Source organism: Micromys minutus (genome assembly GCF_963924665.1).
Source record: "Micromys minutus genome assembly, chromosome: 15".
NCBI lineage: Eukaryota > Metazoa > Chordata > Mammalia > Rodentia > Muridae > Micromys > Micromys minutus.
The window spans coordinates 21,486,555-21,506,246 of record NC_137984.1 but is presented as its reverse complement, the minus strand read 5'-3'; the positions used below and the strand labels follow the sequence as shown (position 1 = coordinate 21,506,246).

At 37.9% G+C, this 19,692-nt stretch overlaps 1 pseudogene across 1 annotated transcript; it reads left to right on the top strand.

The window, feature by feature from the left end:
- Window positions 1-2,321: 2,321 nt before the first annotated feature.
- LOC308430310 (peptidyl-prolyl cis-trans isomerase D-like) lies at window positions 2,322-19,174 on the top strand (annotated as a pseudogene). The gene is made up of 3 exons: window positions 2,322-2,388; window positions 17,638-18,363; window positions 18,854-19,174. The product of its transcript is annotated as a peptidyl-prolyl cis-trans isomerase D-like (transcript).
- The last annotated feature ends 518 nt before the right edge of the window (window positions 19,175-19,692 follow it).

The window sequence follows — 19,692 nt, the reverse complement described above, 5'->3', positions numbered from 1 at the left end:
CTGACGGTTTGCTTCCTTGTACTCACTTCCTGCTTTCTGTATGCTTCCTTTTTAAGTAATTTGATACGTAAGAGAAGTCAGTCCATCCGACTTTCTTCTTGATATGGTTTTCTCTCCAATATTTTAAGAAATAATCCTTGATTATTGACCTCACAATAATCACAGGCCAACTTGCCAACCAGGTGCAAAGAACTTATACAGCAATGGCGATAGTAATGTTCTGTGTCTTCTTATAGTTCTTGGTGATTCGAGAGTAGACAGAAGCCATCTAGTAAAGACTATGGCAATCAACTGAGTTTCCTGGAGATGGTCCACCATTTTGCATGGCCACAATGGGTATATTCTGGAGACTTTGTCCTAGATTGTTTCTCTTTACTAATATATCTTTCCTGCCATTATGACATAATCTAATGATTCCTGGGCATTAACCTAACCTTTTGGGCAACTATTCCCTGTAGCTCAACATGAAAATGAACTCTGTTTAGATGAATTGATGACTTTATAGCATTTCTGATTTGATTCAAATAGGGTTAGAAAGAAAGTTTAAGGAAGAGATGGTTTCAGTTGTTTTGTCAAAAAGATGTAATAAAGTTAGAATCAAGAATAGAGTAATAAATAAAGGCTACATAATAGAGAATACAAGGAGCATTCATAAATTACACATAAATTATTCATAAATGATGCAATTTTATAAAGAACTTTTGTCTAAGAAGGTATAAAAAGGCTGAGAGAAAAAAAATAAAGTGTGGCTGTTGGAGCTCTGCTCCATCCACTGAATATATAGATGCCTGTCTGTCTATATATATGTGCATACATACCTATGTAGGTGTGTGTGTGTGTGTGTGTGTGTGTGTGTGTGTGTGTGTGTAAGTATGTATGTGCACTTGTGAATATGATGAAACAGATGGTTGGGCCTAACCAGTGTGTGTATGTGTGTGTGTGTGTGTGTGTGTGTGTGTGTGTGTTTGTGTATGTGTGTGTGTGTGTTTGTGTATGTGTGTGTGTGTTTGCGTATGTGTGTGTGTGTTTGTGTATGTCTGTACCTGACTTTCTTCCTTTTCTTTTCTCTCTAATCTAGCTCACAAGAAGTTAACAACTCTGAGCTTCTCACCTGGTCACTGAGGAGCCCTTGAGCCAAAGAGAAAAGAGCAGAGAAACTAAGCCTTTTTCCTTCATTCCCTGCTGCTATCAGTGGAAATGAAATTGTCAGAAGCCACCAGCTTTTGACCACAGAGAAAGAAAGAGTTAAATTGCTAGAAGCCAACAACTTTTGGCCCAAAAATAGCAAGAAAGAGTTAGATGGCCAAAAGTCAGAAGCTTTTGGCGTTGCAACGGCTGGCACCGGACCCCTTCGGTGACTACCTTGGTTTAACCCTGTTATATCAAAGCCAGCTCTCGACAAAGAACACTATCACGGGTGTGGATGGTTAATTGGTATAAGTAGTAGCCTCACTATCTGGAATTAGCTTCAGTCTTTCAGGGGCTCTGAATACAACCACATTGCCTTTCTTTATCCTATTCTTCAGCCCCTTTCCTATACTAACATAGCCGTCACATTATGGGCACAGTTATTAAGTGGCCTTTACTATATTAATGTGTTCATTAGTTCAGCCCCTCCAGGAGGTAAATGCTATTATTATCCTCATCTTATAAATAAAGAAAAGAGTCTCAAAGAGCTTTAGTAGCTATACAAAATCATAGCTAGTAAATGGCAGAGTCTGAATTCTAAACCACCATGGGGCTTGATCTGGAGTTCTGCCCCCAGTTGCTAAACACATTACCTTTCACACCAAAGAAAACTAGATGGGGAAGTGAGATGGGAAGGACTGTATCTCAGCCATTAATCTCCCAGGGTTGCGTGTGATAGGAGACTGGAGGAGGTATTCTTTCTGACAGCTTTCTACTTCTGTCCTTCTCTGACTGCGGAAAGAACACCACTAAAGTGTTAAAGCCCATCTCAAACCATGCTGAATCTGCTCAGGTTCTGGTTCAAGCTCAAGGCCTATTGGCTACAGTGAGTTAACGGAGGTGGGAACAGGGTTCTCAAAGAAAGATACATGCATTCTTCCAGGAATGAGTCTCTGTCTGAGGCCAGTAGATAAAGAACTGCTTCCTGGTGAGCAGAAACCGGGCAATCTGGCTATTAGCAGTTTGAATGTCTCCATTTCTCATAGGGTCACAGGTCCAGAACATGAGAAAAGGTTTTGAGGATCCGGGGCTCCTGTCAGACCTCTTCTTTCCTGAAGGACATCGAAAGAGATGCTGTTCTTTTTTATTACATTTGTTTGTTTGGTTAGCTGTGTCTGTGCACCCACGTGTCCATGCACTGTCACAGTGTTCACATGGAACACAAAGTCACCACCACCACCACCACCTCACAAGAACCAGGTAGGGCAAGTATCTCCTGAACTGCATCTGGGACCAGGAAAAGAACACTCATTTGGCTGTGTCTCCACTGCCAATACATCTCTCATCTGAAGTACAGGTTCTCCTGAGAAAACGTATTCCAAAAGCAGCAGACAGGAGAGCCCCAGCCATCCCCAACCCAGTCTAACCTGCCACACACCATCTGTCAGACAGCCATGTTATGCCTGTCTAAGACCATGTTTCAATCACTCCCTTCATCTCTTGCCACCACACCACAGTCTGGGGATCTGTGAAGAACTCGAATGCTCATTGTTTTTCTGTTGCAGCTCTCAGTGGCCTTTTGAAGAAGGCACCTGGACAGAAGTATCTGCACAGTTTAGTTTTCAAGTTACCAAAGAAATTTAAAGGGTAAAATTGTGCAGAGCTTTTTTTTTTTTTTTTTTTTTTTTTTTTTTTTTGGCACTACTGGACAGTTGGTGGGCGGGAATTTTGACATCACCAGGACAACTAGAAGTTAGTCAAGGCAGAAATCTGACTCTGGTTCTAAGCTCAGGAAATTGGCCCAGCTTAAGAACATTTACAACTGAAGCTGAGGGCAGAACTTTTACTTTTGTAGCTCAGCGGGATGTAGGTGTGGCAGTCTCTTTGTCTCTTGGAACCCCCTTTTTTCTCTGGTCTCCCCACCTAGCCCCCAGAAAGATGTTTATAGGATTTTTGATTATTGACTTGCTTGTTCCTTGACTCAGAACTGATGTTGTCTTTCTGCATGTAATTAAAGTGGTCTGAAAGAAGACTGAATAAAAGAGACTTCACTTCAGCCTCAGAACTGGCTGAAGTTATAATTTTGTCTAACTGTCTCTCTTTTCTTTTAATCCTTGCTCCTACCCGGGGGAACCTGTTGTTTGACAGAGCTAGTCTCAGACTTAAAATAGTCTTGGAAAAAGTACTTTTGAGGGGAGAAGGGGAATTCCATAGGAACTGAGACTATACATGGCTAGGGTGATTGCAAGCCATTGTCAGGAGGTAGCAGGAGGGGGCTGGAGAGAATGTGCAACCTGTCAGCTATGGGAAGCAGAGTTGTGTGGAAGCTAGTTGTTGCCTCTTGATTTTGGGGGGAAATTGCCAATATATTGTGATGAAATTATATGAATGTCAAATAATCTTATTTTCCCTTTTAATTCTTTTTCCCCCCAGTGGATTTCTAAAAATACTTTCAAGACAAATTTTCTTAATGAGCTTCCTAAGGTGGGACCTAGGAAACAAGGAAATATCTACTGTTGTCTGTTCTCAGGTCAGGGGTGATTAAAATTATGTGTTTTGCATCTACCAAAGTCATGTATAAAGAAGTACATTGTGGACATTTGAAATAGCTCCTTTCAGATGGAAGTTATAGGGTATCCTATACATGAAAGTGGGTACACTATGGTATGTTCTTCTTCCTGGGAACTGCACAGTGTGGGGAAAGATCTGAAGTTACGTGCCACACTATGCTAGTTTTCACAAACACAGTGGAAAGGAAACAGACATAAAGCTGCATTATTTTAGTGGCATAAGATACATACAGCAAAATGTATTTGCAATATTATAAGAACAGAGAATAGTTACCCCAGAGAAAGAATGACTGGGGAAGGTGACAGGAGGGAGACTTCTGGTGACTTTCTGTTTTGGGGCTAAGTGTTGTTGGTATGGGTGTTTTTGGCATACAAGACTGTGCACTTGACTAGATCATTTTTCTCATGTATATCTTTCTTCCATTGAAAAACTAAAAATAGGGCTGGAGAGATGGCTTAGAGGTCCTGAGTTCAATTCCCAGCAACCACATGGTGTCTAACAACCATCTGTAATGGAATCTGATGCCTTCTTCTGGTGTGTCTGAAGACAGCTACAGTGTACTCATATACATTAAAGAAAGAAAGGAAATATTTTAAAATATTAAAAATGATGAATTTCATACTTAAATAATCAACATGATGTACCAAAAAAGTAGATGATTCTGAGAAAAGTATAAGAACTCTTCTCATCTTGAACTAATAGAGTTTGCATCTAAATAACTGGTTATTCTAGTCTTTCCAGTTTTAATAAAGCAAATTAGTTTTCTTGTAAACAGTGAAGCAATTATGTATCTTCAAACAGGTAATTAAGTGTTGCACTTTGCTTAAAGGGAAATAAAACAATAATAGCTTCCTTAGAGACAGGTCTTAACTTTTGTTTTTGTTCAAGGGAGCCATGAATTCAGAAGTAGAGAACTCTATCACCTGGGAGCAGAAAAACAGGAAGTCACTATGACAGTAATATGAAAGGCAAACTCTGCAACACCCCTACCCCATCTCTGCATCTCTGATCCTGGAAATTTTTTGGCTGGGATTATCCAGGGTTCTAGATGTTGTCTGTCTGTCTGTCTGTCTGGTTGTTTGTTTTGTTTTGTTTTTGTTGCACCTTTTGTCACCCACTTACTGTTCTCTAGATATACAATTCTATGCAACCTTCTGTTTATTTTGATGGTTTGTGTTCGCTACTAGAATAAACAAATGGCTGTTTGGCAAGTTTCACTGAGGCTCATCTGCACAGAAGCCTTACTAAGGCACATGTAACCTTTTGGCATTAAGACACGATGTCATAATGTACATTCCAATTCCTACAAGCAAATGCCATTATATTTTAAGTAAGGTTATGGTTCTGTGTTAGGTTTATTTGATGCTTTGCTCGGGACACCTAGAGCCCATGAACTAAAGGCCATAGCAATCAACTAAGTTTTCGATGGAGTTGAAGTGGGAGACTTCAAAGCTACACTCTCATTGATGGACAGATCATGGAAATAGAAACTAAACAAAGACATGGAGAAACTGAGAGAAGTTATGAAGCAAATGGATTTAACGGATATCTATAGAACATTTCATCCTAAAATGAAAGAATACACCTTCTTCTCAGCACCCATGGTACCTTCACCAAAATTCATCATATAATCAGTCACAAAACAGGCTTCAACAGATACAAGAACATTGACATAATCCCATACATTCTTTCAGATCACCATTGACTAAAACTGGTCTTCAATATCAAGAAAAACAACAGAAAGCCCACATACACATGGAAGCTGAACAATGCTCTGCTCAATAAAAACTTGGTCAGAATAGAAATAAAGAAAAAAATCAAAGACTTTTTAGAATTTAATGAAAATAAAGGCACAAAATACCTAAACTTATGAGACAAAATGAAAGCAGTGCTAAGAGGAAAACTCATAGCTCTGAATGCCTCCAAAAAGAAACTGGAGAGAGCATACACTCTGACAGCATACCTGAAATCTCTAGAACAAAAAGAAGCAAATGCTCCCAGGAAAAACAGACAACAAAATAATAAAACTCAGGGCTAAAATCAACCAAGTAGAAACAAAAAGAACTATACAAAGACTCAACAAAACCAGAAACTGGTTCTTTGAGAAAATCAGCAAGATAAATATACACTTAGCCAAACTAACCAGAGGGCCCAGTGTCAGTATTCAAATCAACAAAGTTCAAAATGAAAAGGGAAATATAACAACAGAAACTGAAGAAATTTTAAAAAATCATCAGATCCTTACTACAGAAACCTATACTCAACAAAACTGAAAAATCTGGATGAAATGGACAGTTTTCTAGACAGATACTAGGCACCAATGTTAAATCAGGATCAGATAAACCACCTAAACAGTCCCATAACCCATGAAGAAATAGAAGTCATCAAAAGACTCCCAACTAAAACAAGCCCAGGACCAGATGGGTTTAGTGCAGAACTCTATCAGACCTACATAGAAGACTTAATAACAATACTCTCCAAACTATTCCACAAAATAGAAACAGAAGAAACAATAACCAACTCCTTCTATGAAGCCACAATTATACCTAAGCCACATAAAGACACAACAACAAAAGAAAACTACAGGTCAATTTCCCTTATAAATATTGATGCAAAAATAATCAAATCTTGCAAACCAAAAAAAAAAAATTGCAAACAAAATCCAAGAACACATCAAAATGATAGTTCATCATAATCAAGTAGGCTTCATCTCAGGGATGCAGGGGTGGTTCGATGTACAGAAATCCATTGATGTAATATATATAAACAAACTCAAAGGAAAAAAACCACATGATCATCTCATTAGATGCTGAGAAAGAATTTGACAAAATTCAGCACACTTTCATTGTGAAAAGACTCAGAAAGATCAGGAATACAAGGCTCACAACTAAAGCAATATACAGCAAACCAGTAGCCAAGTTCAAACTAAATGGAGAGAAACTTGAAGCAATCCACTATAATCAGTGACTAAACCATGATGCCCATTGTCTCTGTACCTATTAAATATAGCATGTAAATTACTAGGCAGAGCAATTAGACAACAAAAAGAGGTCAAAGGGATACAAAATGAAAAGGAAGAATTCAAAATATCATTATTTCGAGGTGACATTATAGTATACTTAAGTGACCCAAAAAATTCCACCAGAGAACTCCTAAGCCTGATAAACAGCTTCAGCAAAATGAGTGGATAGAAAATTAACTCAAATAAATCATTAGCCTTCTTCTACTCAAAGGATCTAAGGGCTGAGAATTAAATTAGGGAAACACCACCACAGGCAATATAAAATACCTTAGTGTGACTCTAAGCGAGCAAGTGAAATATCTGTGTGACAAGAACTTCAAGTCTGAGGAAAGAAATTGAAAAAAATCTCAGAAGACGGAACAATCTCCCATGCTCAAAGATGGAAAGGATTAATATAGTAAAAATGGCCACCTTGCCAAAATCAATCTACAGATTCAATGCAATCCCCACAAAAATTCCAACTCAATTCTTCACAAAGTTAAAAAGTAATTTGAAAATTCAATTGGAATAACAAAAACAAAACAAAACAAACAAACAAAAAACAGGATATCAAAAACTATTCTCAACAATAGAGGAACTTCAAGGGCAATCATGATCCCCAAACTAAAGCTGTTATTACAGAGCAAGAGTGATAAAAGAATTGTATGGTATTGGTACAGAGACAGGCAGGTTGATCAATGGAATATAATTGAAGACCCAGCAATAAACCCATACACCTATGGTCACTTGATCTTTGACAAAGGAGCTAAAACCATCCACTAGGAAAAAAGATAACATTTTCAACAAATGGTGCTGGTTCAACTGGCAGTCAGCATGTAGAAGAATGCAAATTGATCCATGCTTATCGCCCTGAACAAAGATCAAGTCCAGCTAGATCAAAGACCTCCACATAAAACCAGATACACTCAAACTAATAGAAAAAAAAAATGTGGAGAAGAGCCTCGAACAAATGGACACAGGGGAATTTTTTTTTTTTAACAGAACAACAATGGCATATGTTCCAAGATCAACAATTGCCAGTAAGACCTCATAAAATTGCAAAGCTTCTGTAAGGCAAAGGACACTGTCAAAAGGAAAAGCAGCAGCTAACGGAATGAGAAAAGATCTTTGCCAATCCTGCATCTGATAGAGGTCTAATATATACAAAGAACTAAAGAAGTTAGACTCCAGCGAATCAAATAACCCTATTTAAAATATGCAGGACAGAGCTAAACAAAGAATTCTTAACAGAGGAATATCTAATGGTTGAGAAGTACCTAAAGAAATGTTCAATATCCTTAGTCATCAGGGAAGTGCAAATTTAAATCAGGATAATAGCTTCAACTTCTACCCATTTGCCTAGAAATTTCAGGAAGTCATTGTTGTTAATAGCTAGTAGTACTCCGTTGTAAGTGTAACACAATTTCTGTATCCACTCCTCTGTTGAAGAACATCTGCTACAATTCAACATTTGTTTGGCTTAAACAAATTGCACCTTACTGCTAGTTCATTTCTTTCAGGTATGCGTGCAAAATCTTCAGAGTGCCCAGGGAATCTCTCTATATATTTGTGAGGATGCTCAGAGTGATTCCATGTCCCCTAGGTGTAGTCATACATATATGAATATATATGTATTCATATATATCTTATACATAAAGTTCAGGAGTCCACTATCCTGCCCTGTGATCCTTCTATACTTATCTCTCTAGTCCATCTCCTGCCAGCAGAACAAGAGCTGTCTTTCCTTTTCATGTATATGTCATCTTTTGTTTTGTACACAGTGGATATTCAAAATGAAGGAAAATGGTTGTCAAAGCAATAGACAGTTTGATAGTTGGCTCTATAATGATTGAACCTTACACTATGGAAAGACAGAACGCCATTGTTAGAGTAATGGGCATTCTCCATTTGATGCATCTACAGTCAGGACACTTTCTATTCAGGGTTCCAGCAGGGCGAATAAGTAGGCATTTCTATATATGCATGACTGAAAAAGACTCATCAAAACCAACAGCCAAGAATAAATGTTGAAGAACCTACTCTCAAGAACATATTCTAAATTCTACTCAAGGAGCAGATGCTTCCAACAACTCTCTAAAATAAGCCTCCTTTTTCTCCCAAACTAAGATACACAAAGAGTAATACACAACTTCATCTCTGAACAACCAGAAAGTGCCAGAATCTAACTAAAATATAATTTACTTTCCCACTATATTTCCTTCCCAATTTATTTAGGAAAATAGTATTTGGTGGCCACACTTTTAACAATTTATTTATTTAAAATTTTTATGTCTACAATTAATTTGTCTGCATAAATGTATATACATTCTATTTGTGTCTAGTGTCCCCAGAGGTCAAAGAAGGTATTAGATCCCTAGGAATTGGAGACAGTTGTAAATATCCAATCGGTAGTTGAAACCAAACCTGGGTCTGCTGCGACATCTCTCTAGCTCCTTCCCTTATAGTTTTCATTCCACTTATTTGTTTAATATGTTTGTATATGTACATGTATGTGTGCCATAGAGCTCACATGGAAGTCAGAAGACAATTTTTTTTATAATTCTTACTTTTTTTATTAGATACTCTCTGTATGTACATTTGAAACATTATCCCCTCCCCCCCACCATCCCCACCCCTTGTATTCATGAAGGTGCACTTGCTCCTAATCACCCTCTCCACCTCAGTGCCTTGGCATTCCCCTACATTGGGTAAATGTGCCCTGCCTGGATCAAAGCCTGTCAGAAGACAATTGTATATAATTTTTTGAAATTATATAATATAATTATATGATTACCCCCATTTCCTTCCTTTTTCCATCTGCCCCTTCTGCTCTCATGACCTCTTTTTAAAAAACGGTTGTTGCATGTGTGTGTGTGTGTGTGTGTGTGTTTGTATTTTTAAATACACAAATATAATCTGACCAGTCCATATATAGTATGTATATGTTTTCAAGAGTAATTATTTGAATTGGATAATCAGTTGGTGGACTCTTCCCTGGCAAAGGCTATTTCTCCTACTCTTGGCATTCTGTACTTACCTGTAGCTCACTGTTTGGGGGTGTCCATGTTAGTCTATTTATAGGTGTTGGTATTCTTCAGCTCAGGTTTAGGCAGCCATGTTGGTAAGAGACACAATCTCCCAGCAATCTTCCAGATCCTCTGGCTCACATAATCTACTCTTGTCCCTTCTGCCTGATCCCTGAACCTTCGGTGCAGGTGTTGTGTTATAGATGTATTCACTGGAACTGGGCTCCATAGCTCTGTGCTTTGATTGCTTGTGCTTTTTGTAATTGTCTCCATCTGTTGCAAAGATAAGTCTCCCTGATGAGAAGGGATATACTTTTGTGTATAATGACAAATGCTAGGGATTATTTTGGTTTAGTAAGTGACAGATATAGGTTCTCCAAGATACATGACTTCTGTGGCCTTGGGTAGTTTGCTGGGTTTCCAGTACCTGGTGAGACTTTTTTTTCCTTGTCAACCAGGTCCTACATCTAATTAGAGAGCTGTTGGCCAGTGCCAAGTTATGCATGACACTACTATGATCTTAAGGTCATTGTGCCATGCTGGTTGTTATGAGTCATAGACACATAGACAACAGTCCTACGTGGGTAAAACTATTGGTTGCTTCCTAATTTGGAAGCTTCAATGCCACTTTCTGGTTTTCATGAATCTTAGTCCTTAGGAAGGAGGCTTTACGATCAGATCCAGCTTGGATCAGAAAATGCCTGTGGGAAATCATTTCTTTCCTTCCACTCTGGATCCTTGAAGTTCAATTCAGTCAAGCTTGACTGCAAGTGCCTTTACCTACAGAATCATTTCCTAATACAAGCGCGCGCTTGCTAGTTCTTGTATGCTTATACAAATAGCAATGTTTTACAACCCCAGTTACAGTGTGAGATCGCTTTCCCTTCCTGATGTATTAGTATGCAATACAATACCTGATGGCAAAGAGCACTGTGTTCGTTCTTTTATTTCTAGTACATAGTAAGTATTCACTGCTGAGTTATTTAGAAAAAGAACAGGATTATTCTTCTCAGCATTTGTTTTCCAGGCTCCATCACAACATACTGGCAACTCAAAGGTGTGACTCAAAAAAAAAAAAAAAAAAAAAAAAAAATACTTGCTGTAAAGGTGGAAACAAAATGAACCACCTTCCTAGGATGTTGCTAACATCTACCCTAGATGTTCTTGAAACAATGAAGTGTGTCATAGGAGAGACCTCTCAGAAAATAAATAAAACTCCAACTTTCCTAAGGAAGCCATAAGCAAGGAGGGGAATGACGAAGGAGATCATTATCATCCTGGTATTTTTAGAAGTTCTTTGGTGACAGGTTGGGCTTTTGAGAATCGGAAAATGATAAAAATAATCTTGTTATTCCACAAAGGAGGTTCTAAATATATCAGGCCAATTTTGAGCACTGGCTGAGAATGTTGAGAAAATATTTTTAAGTGTTGGTAAAATGATAGGCTTTGGGGGCAGCCCTGCTGTATATATATATTTTTTTAAAAAAAACTGTCTGGAGGAGATGAGAAATGTTTGCAATGTGGGTATCACAGAGAGCAGCAGAAAAATGGTTTCTGGGTTGTGTTTCCAAAATTTTCAAGATAAGAGTCCATATGGAAGAATTTTCTGATATTGATAGCTAAAAGTTATCATTTAAGCATTTAGTTTTTTAAAAAAAGCATTTAATTGTGCCCAAGAAGGTCTTTCACTCCCCTGCAATGGTGACCATGCTATCCAGATCTGAAGAACCCTGTTCTTAACTCCATTATAGACCACAGGATTCTAGAGGATTCTCTTATATCTTTCATCAGCAGCTATTAAAATAGGCAACTCACATTTCTGTGGGATTCGGTATTTGGGTTTCAGGCAGAAATGACTTTATTTGAGAAGTTTGCTTCTGTATATATTCAGCTACCAGAGTCTCTTAATTATTTAAGATTAGTCATAAGTTAAATAGGACAAAAATGATGGTATAGTTTATTGTGTATCTATTCAAGGAATTTGGGCTAAGCTTGTGGATCTAATTATGGGAAGGAGGATGAGGAAAAAGCCCAATTGACAGTTTGCTTTTCATTCAAAATACAAGTCAAAGTGAAATGTATTCTCAGAGATTTATGATAGTTAATATTTTCTTAATACTTACTTTGCTTCTTTTTACTTCTTGTTTTCCCTGCTTGAATTTGAGTCTTTAATTTGAGTATTCTAATTATGTCTCATTTGAGTAGTTTTAAAATGTGAATGAAAAATATAAATTTGCATATCAAAGAGACCTTATGTTCTTTTGGGGGATGGCATGAGGAGTGATTTCTAGCAATACTGCTGTTATTTCAGTGGATAATATAATTGTGATAAAGCGAACCTTACTGAGATCAGTGAGACCTTACTATAAAACTGAGGCAAAAATAAAATATTACATTAATAAATAGGAAGGGAGCTAAGAAAAAGCATCCCAGATTTACACAGTAGAACCACAGGACTATAGCATGCCATGTAGGTCTCGCTTGTGTGAAAGGCATGAAGTATAACCTTCACAAGAAGATTTGAAGACCTCTGGGTCATTTGTCCCAAAGTAGCCATGACATCAGTTTATCTGCCACTGGGTCCAACCAGCACTTTGTCTGCTGTATAGACACTATCAGGAAAACCTCTTGAAAAGTACAAGTGAAATACTGAGGGAAAAAATGAATCAATGCATAGCAAATGGTGTTGTCTACTCAACTTAGCTCCTAAGTGTGACTTGGAAAGGATGAGGAAAGAAAATGAGACCTAAAGAGGCAATGCTATTCTCTCCCAACTAGAGGAAAATCCTGTGCCTGGATGGATGACATGGGGGAGGGAAACTGAGGACACTTACAGTGGAAGAAAGAAGAAGATGGGGAGCAAGAAGGCCAAAAGGTTTTCTAAGATTGCAATGTTCAGTTTGGCAAAGTCACTTTCAATAGGCAATATTTTCATCAGGAATTTACATAAGCTTTTTCCGGTGTCCTGTGGAGTTTCTACAAGTCAAGAGTTTTATTATTGGGAAACACTTTCATTAAAAGTTCTGCAGCCCTATGTACCAAAACTAAATTCATTGTCAGCAGCCTGTGTGAGCCAGCACTCCCTGGAAAGGCAGATACCTTTTTCTCAGAGAGGCTGAAGTGGCATCCCATCAAGAACATTCCTTAGGTTTTCCACTCCTCAAAGCCATTTTACTAGAAGCATTCCCCTCCCTGTAGTAAGAATGAAAAAGGCAAGAGTGATTCACCATGATATGGAACTTGCAAAAGATATCCAAAAAGGAGACAAACTGGGCTGTTGGGCTCCAGATGGAAGGCTTCTAATTGGGTCTTTTAATTGGGGCCTTGTTAAGTTTTTTCAGGCAATTAGTATTCCTGACCTCCAGTGCACAAGGCAGCCACCAGTTCCTAACCTCCAACAGATTCCCCAAAGTGCTAGCCTATAACAGGGCAGTGAATTTCCAGAAGTATCTTTTCTCCCTTTTCTGAGGTGACCCCACACCTTTGTGAAGGGAAAAGGACCAGATAAGTCCATGTGCTCAAATGCATTGTAGTCATCTGAAGCCCATGCCATCCAAGACAATTAATCTCACCTGTATGATCCTGATGATTGAAATAATTACTTAGGAAGAGATGTTGAGAAGATAAAATAAGGTCAAGAGTGAAAACTTGACATTTATTAAAATAATGTTTTTCTGATCAGATAATAGCTTGGATAGACATCTGGAAGATGAAGTTCCAGATTTCCTGTAGAGTGAGGTAAGCTTCAGGAGCAGTTTGTGTGGGTTTCAGACACAAAGGGAACCTTCAAAATCATCCTGCCCAGACATAGTTTGAGACTTTCTAAAACTTAGAATTTAATTTTTAATAAAGAAATGCCAGTAAAAAAATAGGCTTGAAATAAAATATTTTTAATAAAAAGCAAGTTTCTCACCCAACTGCCTCTCAAATCCAACGAAAGATGATGTCTTGATGAATCCAGTATTATTTGTTATCTGGCATCTGCCATTTAGTATTAGCACAGGCTAATAGGTTCATTGAACCTATTGCCCTATACCCTCCCAGAGTAGTCATTGTTATGTTTAGTGCCTTTATGGTATAACTTCAAAATATATATAACCCTATTTTGAAATTTATTGTTGGTTCATGTATTAGTCAGGATTCTCTAGAGTCATCCCCAACAATGGTCAGCAGCAGCTGTGAATAGAAGTCCAAGGATCTAGCAGTTGCTCAGTCCCACAAGGCAAGCAGGCAGAGAGAGAGAGAGAGAGAGAGAGAGAGAGAGAGAGAGAGAGAGAGAGAGAGAGAGAGAGAGAGAGAGAGAGAGAGCCTTCCTTCTTCCAATATCCTTACATAGGTCTCCAACAGAATATGTACCACCACACCTGAATCTGGGACTTGCTTTGTCCCAGATGACCTTGCGCTCAGAGATCTCCTTGCCTTGGTGTCCTGGAATTCACAGCCTCTATGCCTCAAGATCTCCATGGCAAGATCCAGGTCAGAAACTTGTATCTCCCAGCCTCAAGTTCAGGATCACAGTTGAGCCTTCCACTTCTGGATTGTGGTTCATTCCAGATATAGTCAAGTTGACAACCAGAAATAGTCACTATCGTTCACAATCCAGTCCACACATTAAACACAAGGCTACTAGCATTCTATCTTTCTCTTTATACTTCAGCCTATCCATCACTAAAGTGTCTCTTGAGTTTCTCTTCTATGAGCCCTCAAAATCTTCCTTACATTTCCCTTCCCCCTATTTCTGTCATTTAAATCTTTACCTCTGTGATTTTAAAGTCAATGACATAAAATTCTTTTGTATAACCTTAATTATCAAATGATTTTCCATACAGGAGCTTAACATTAATAACCAGTATTTACCCAAGATAGTTACATACATGCAAGTTACAAGACAAATGAAAGGCAATAATTATATTGTTTTTCTCAAATGAACTTCTGTTTTTCCATACATTTATGACTCTCTATGTTTTATTATAATTTTGAAATTGTCATTTGTTCCTTTCAAAGGTTTAAACTATACATACTATTTATTAAGGGATCCCTCTGTGAGGAATTCTCCATTCTTTTTTGACCTATATTAGTTAACTTCTATATTTGTGTTGATTTTTTTACCCTTGGATTTGACTCTTAATTTTCTATGTTAAATTCACATTTTTTGAATGTTAAGAGTTCTTTCTCTGGAATTACTTCATGGACTGGGTACATTGTCTATTTCCCATAAACAGGGCTATTCCAATGTGCTTGGAATCTTGGACAAATTTTAAGTTTTCTTTCTGAACAAATTATTTGATTAGAATAGTATTATAAGGCACCGGCCATGGCCCAGAGTGATCATCTGTGACCATGACACTTAAGAGAAGAAGGTTTGAGTATGAGGAATTTGAGGCAATCTTAGTGCACATAGCAAAATCTTGTTTTGAAGAATAAATTATTTTTTAAAATTTCAAATATAAAATCATTATATTACTCATGATTCTATATCGGGACAAAGTATTTTGCTGAAAACAATTTAAAATAATGAATAAAGATGAGATCATAGTATTTATTATTTTATGAATATATGAAAATTCTTCATAGTGTCTGACCACAATCTTGGTTGGTAACTGCACCATTTTATGGATAATCTTATACTTCTACAACAAAAGAAAAAAAATGTTTGTAATGGCACGTTCTTGGGAACATATGGTTACTAAAGACAGACATATATTTATGTTTTTGTAATAAAATATAAAAACACGTATTGTTTTTATAATACTACTTATCAGATTCTGCTTGTATAGTTCATCATGACTCTAAATATCAGCATGTAGTGAGTTCTTTAGATGCTGTGGGTTTGCTTTACTCACGATAGTCACACAGGTAAGTCCTAGCCAGAGCTTGCAAAACAATATAATGAGAATTTATGTTCTGATTATATCACATTTATCACTTAGATTCTTACAACATGGAGTAATATGTCTCACAAACATTGCTTTCTTAATGGTATAGTTACTATGTTCCCAGAGAAAAGTTCGTTTAATATTAACCAGACCCTTCCCTTCCACTCACTGTCACCAGTAGAAAGGACTTTAGTGACAATGAGAAGAGTAGCTATACTGCTTTAAGTAATGTTTGCAGTAGGCAGAGCTTTGGCTAATCTGGGAATAAATGACTTCAGCCCATCCATGGGGGCAGAGGCAGATAGGAGACATCAGTGGGAAGAACTCACTGCTCTTGCAGAACAAAGGTGTTGAGCACCTTGAAGAAAATGACAAGGCTGCCACAAAGACTGCCTACATGGTAGCTATCCTGGGGACTGACTGGGGTGCCAAATGAATAAAGAATCCCTGCTGTCTCTTCATCTGCCTTTGGGTTCTGCACTTGCGTGCTGGAGATCAGAGGGAATATGACAAAATAAAGCTGGAAGAGAAACTGACTTATGGGCCCAAGCAAGGCCAGCTCTAGATTTGTATGTGATATATGTATGTGTGGCAGTTTGGATGTTAGCATAGACTCAGATGTTTAGTCCATATTTGGTGAAACAATTTGGGAAAGATTAACAGGTGTGTCCTTGTTAGAGGAGGCATGTAACCCGGGGTGGACTTTGAGCTTTCAAAGGTCTCTCTCTCTCTCTCTCTCTCTCTCTCTCTCTCTCTCTCTCTCTCTCTCTCTCTCTCTCTCCACAAACAAGCATTTCTACCATGATGTGACACTCTCTGATGCACTCATGAGAAGCCAAATTAACAGCTTACCTATTTAGAATATGAACCTCTAAAATTATAGATGAAATGTATCTTTTATTTTACAGGTGATACTTTCTTGCGTGCAGTGTTGTAGTTGTGCAGACTGACAGAGAGGGCTCACTGAAATTCAGCACGCCAGTGTCAGTCTGGCAACCCTGTGGTTCTATAAGAGAAATATAGCACTCATCAGTAGGAACCCTCCTGGAACCAGGGCTTGACCAAAGGTCTAAAGATATCACTGTGGGGTGAGTCCTCAAATCCCTGAGGATATCTGGTCAACCCTGTGCATAGTGGGAGAGGGAGGGAGGGTTGATCTAGTATAACTGATCGTGAGAGTTCTATTGTATAATAGAACTTTATATAATACTATATTTATTATATAAACATTATATTTATATAATACTAAATTTCTCTTTCTATTAAAAAAATCTCAATATCTTTTCTTTATTCCTGATTACTGTTATTTTATGATGAAGAGTCTAAAGCTATTTACATGTGGATATATATACAGAAACTTATTATCTAATGTTTTGAGCATTCAGCTGGCTTAATTTCAAGACGCATATCCTTTGACTATAAAAAGAAATGTATATAATCTTATGATATTTCTCTGATGATTTCTTCCTCCTTTTTATTCTTTCTCTTTCAGTCTTGTTAATCAGATGTGAGGCTGCCTAGTATTTCCTGTGTACCTTATCTTTCCCTTTTATATATTACATCTCCTTTTCTTCTTTCTACTACTTAGCATTCCTATACCTACTACCTTTTTTAACTTCAGGGTCACCTTTTGTTGTTGTTGTTGTTGTTGTTGTTGTTGTTGTTTTATTTTATTTTCAATTTTACACTGTTTTCTAATAAAATTATCTTTGGTTTCCAAAACAATAAGTTAAAGACCAATCGAGAAAGAATTTGTTGTTGATCTCTAATTTCTACATGTGAGGGCAAATGCACACAATCTTCATGCACACAACACATAAACACATACACACACTAACATATGTTCACACACAGAAAGAGAGAGAGAGAGAAGCAGAAATCCAGCCCAGGAGAGGTGTTGTGGCTTTGAGACCCTCTTGCCAATGAGGTTCCCATCTGCTGTTTCCCACTGTCTGCAGTGAAGATGTTTAACCCATCCCCAGCAGCCAAGCCTCGAAACCCCAAGAACACACTGGTTTTTGATGTACATTAGTAGGGAAGGGAGCTAGCCAAATTATTTTAGAATTGTTTGTATATGTTGTTCTCAAAACTGCAGAAAAACTTTTGTGCATTATGTACAGGAGAAAAAGGCACTGAGTTTAGAACTGGGAAGCCTCTACATTTTAAAGAATGTTCTTTCCACCAAATTATTTCCTAAAAATTATGATTTAGGATGGAGACTTTTCAAATCAGAATGGGACAGGTGGAGAATGTATTTTTGGTGAAAATTTTGAAGATGAGAATTTTCATTATAATCATGATCTGGAGGGTTTGCTGGGCATGACAAATGTAGGCCCCGATGCAAATGGTTCTCAGTTCTTTATCACAACAGTTCCGACTCCTTATTTAGATGAGAAGCATGTAGTATTTGAACATGTAATTAAAGGACTAGGTGTGGTAAAGGTGCTTGAAAACAAAGAAGTGAGTGGTGAAAAACCTGCCAAACTGTGTTGTTGCAGGATGTGGAGAACTGAAAAAAAGGAGATAACTGGGAATGATCCCCAAAGATGGCTCTGGTGACAGTCATCCAGATTTCTCTGAGGATGCAGATATAGATTTAAAGTATGTAGATAAAATTGTATTAATAGCTGAAGACTTAAAAATATTAAAAATACTTTTGTCAAGTCTCAGACCAGGGATGTGGCTATTAAAACATTGTAAAGGTTTTAAGGTACTTGGATAGTTCAAAGGTTGTTATTGAGAAAGCAGATGCATCCAGACTGTAACTTGTAGCCTTGAGTTGTGTGCTGATGAGGGACCCTAAGGGCTTTTACAGTTTTACACCCTCCTTATAGCTCTCCTCTCCCACTGAGGGCTTTTGCAGTCCCACACCCTCCAGGAAGGAGTGCTTCAACCTTATCTGGGCAGCCCCTGGAATGTAGGGCAAGGGCCTTGATATACAGCCCAGGCGCCAAAGCAGCATTTCTTCCCGGGAGAAGTGTCTTATCTGAGCAGCCCCTGGAATGTAAGGCATAGGACCTGAGGTATAACTCACATTGGCAGCAGCCATTTGACTTAAAAAATCAACTAAACTCACCAATGCTTGCATGCCTGGTCACCATCACTATAGCCCACCCCTTACTAAGTATATAAAAACTGTACTGATAGAGGGCTCAGGTTGCTTCTCCTCTAAATGTAGCCACCCCAGTGCACTGGACTAATAAACCTCTTGCTTTTGCATCAATCTCCAATCTCTTATCTCATTTAAGGAGTCCCCAAGTAGCTAAATCTCTTCTGAGTCTTATACCGAATATTGGTGCTTGTAAACTGAAGGTGTCAAATTGGCAGGAGGTAATTGACAGTTGTTTGTGGAGGTTCTTGAAATGGACCTGTCAAACACCAAAATACTATACCTAAAATCATAAGGATCAAAAGACTTAAAATGGTATGATCAAGCAATGGCTGATTTTAAGAAGGCACAGGAGATTGTCCCCAGAGATGAAGCTATCCAGGCCGAACTGCTTAAAATCAAACAAATGAAAAAGGCACAGAAAGATAGAGAGAAGGCATCGTATGCAAAAATGATTGCTTAATAAGGATCAAACTTTCCTTAAATAGTTTACACTAATTATATAAAGGATAATGTACATTACTGTCTACATAATCCCTGATGTGTTTCCCTTGATTATCTGTCTTTGTTTACAGAGAAGTGTTGATGCAGTTTCCTTCTTAATAAAGTGTTATGAAATTCTAACAATTCTAGCCCAGTTACTTTCAAATCTAGTGTCCTTCCTGGTAACTCACCTCCTCTGCTTCAGGGTGCTGCTGTTTTGGGGGCACATTGTTATTCTCATCAGGATTGCCTTTCTTTAGAACAAAAGCCACCTAAATACTGAGTTTTTTGTTGTTGTTTTTTTTAATTACCAATTCTAGCAACTGTAGCCTGGGGAATGAGTCCTTTAAGTAAATTTCTCAATTAAAGTAAAAACCTCCAATATCAATAATTAACATTTTAAAACTCAGACAGTTGGAGGTGAATACCTCCTTTGCAAGGAATCACTAGACAGGTGATCCCATGCGTTCACATTTTCATGTTTTCCCTAGGAGCGTG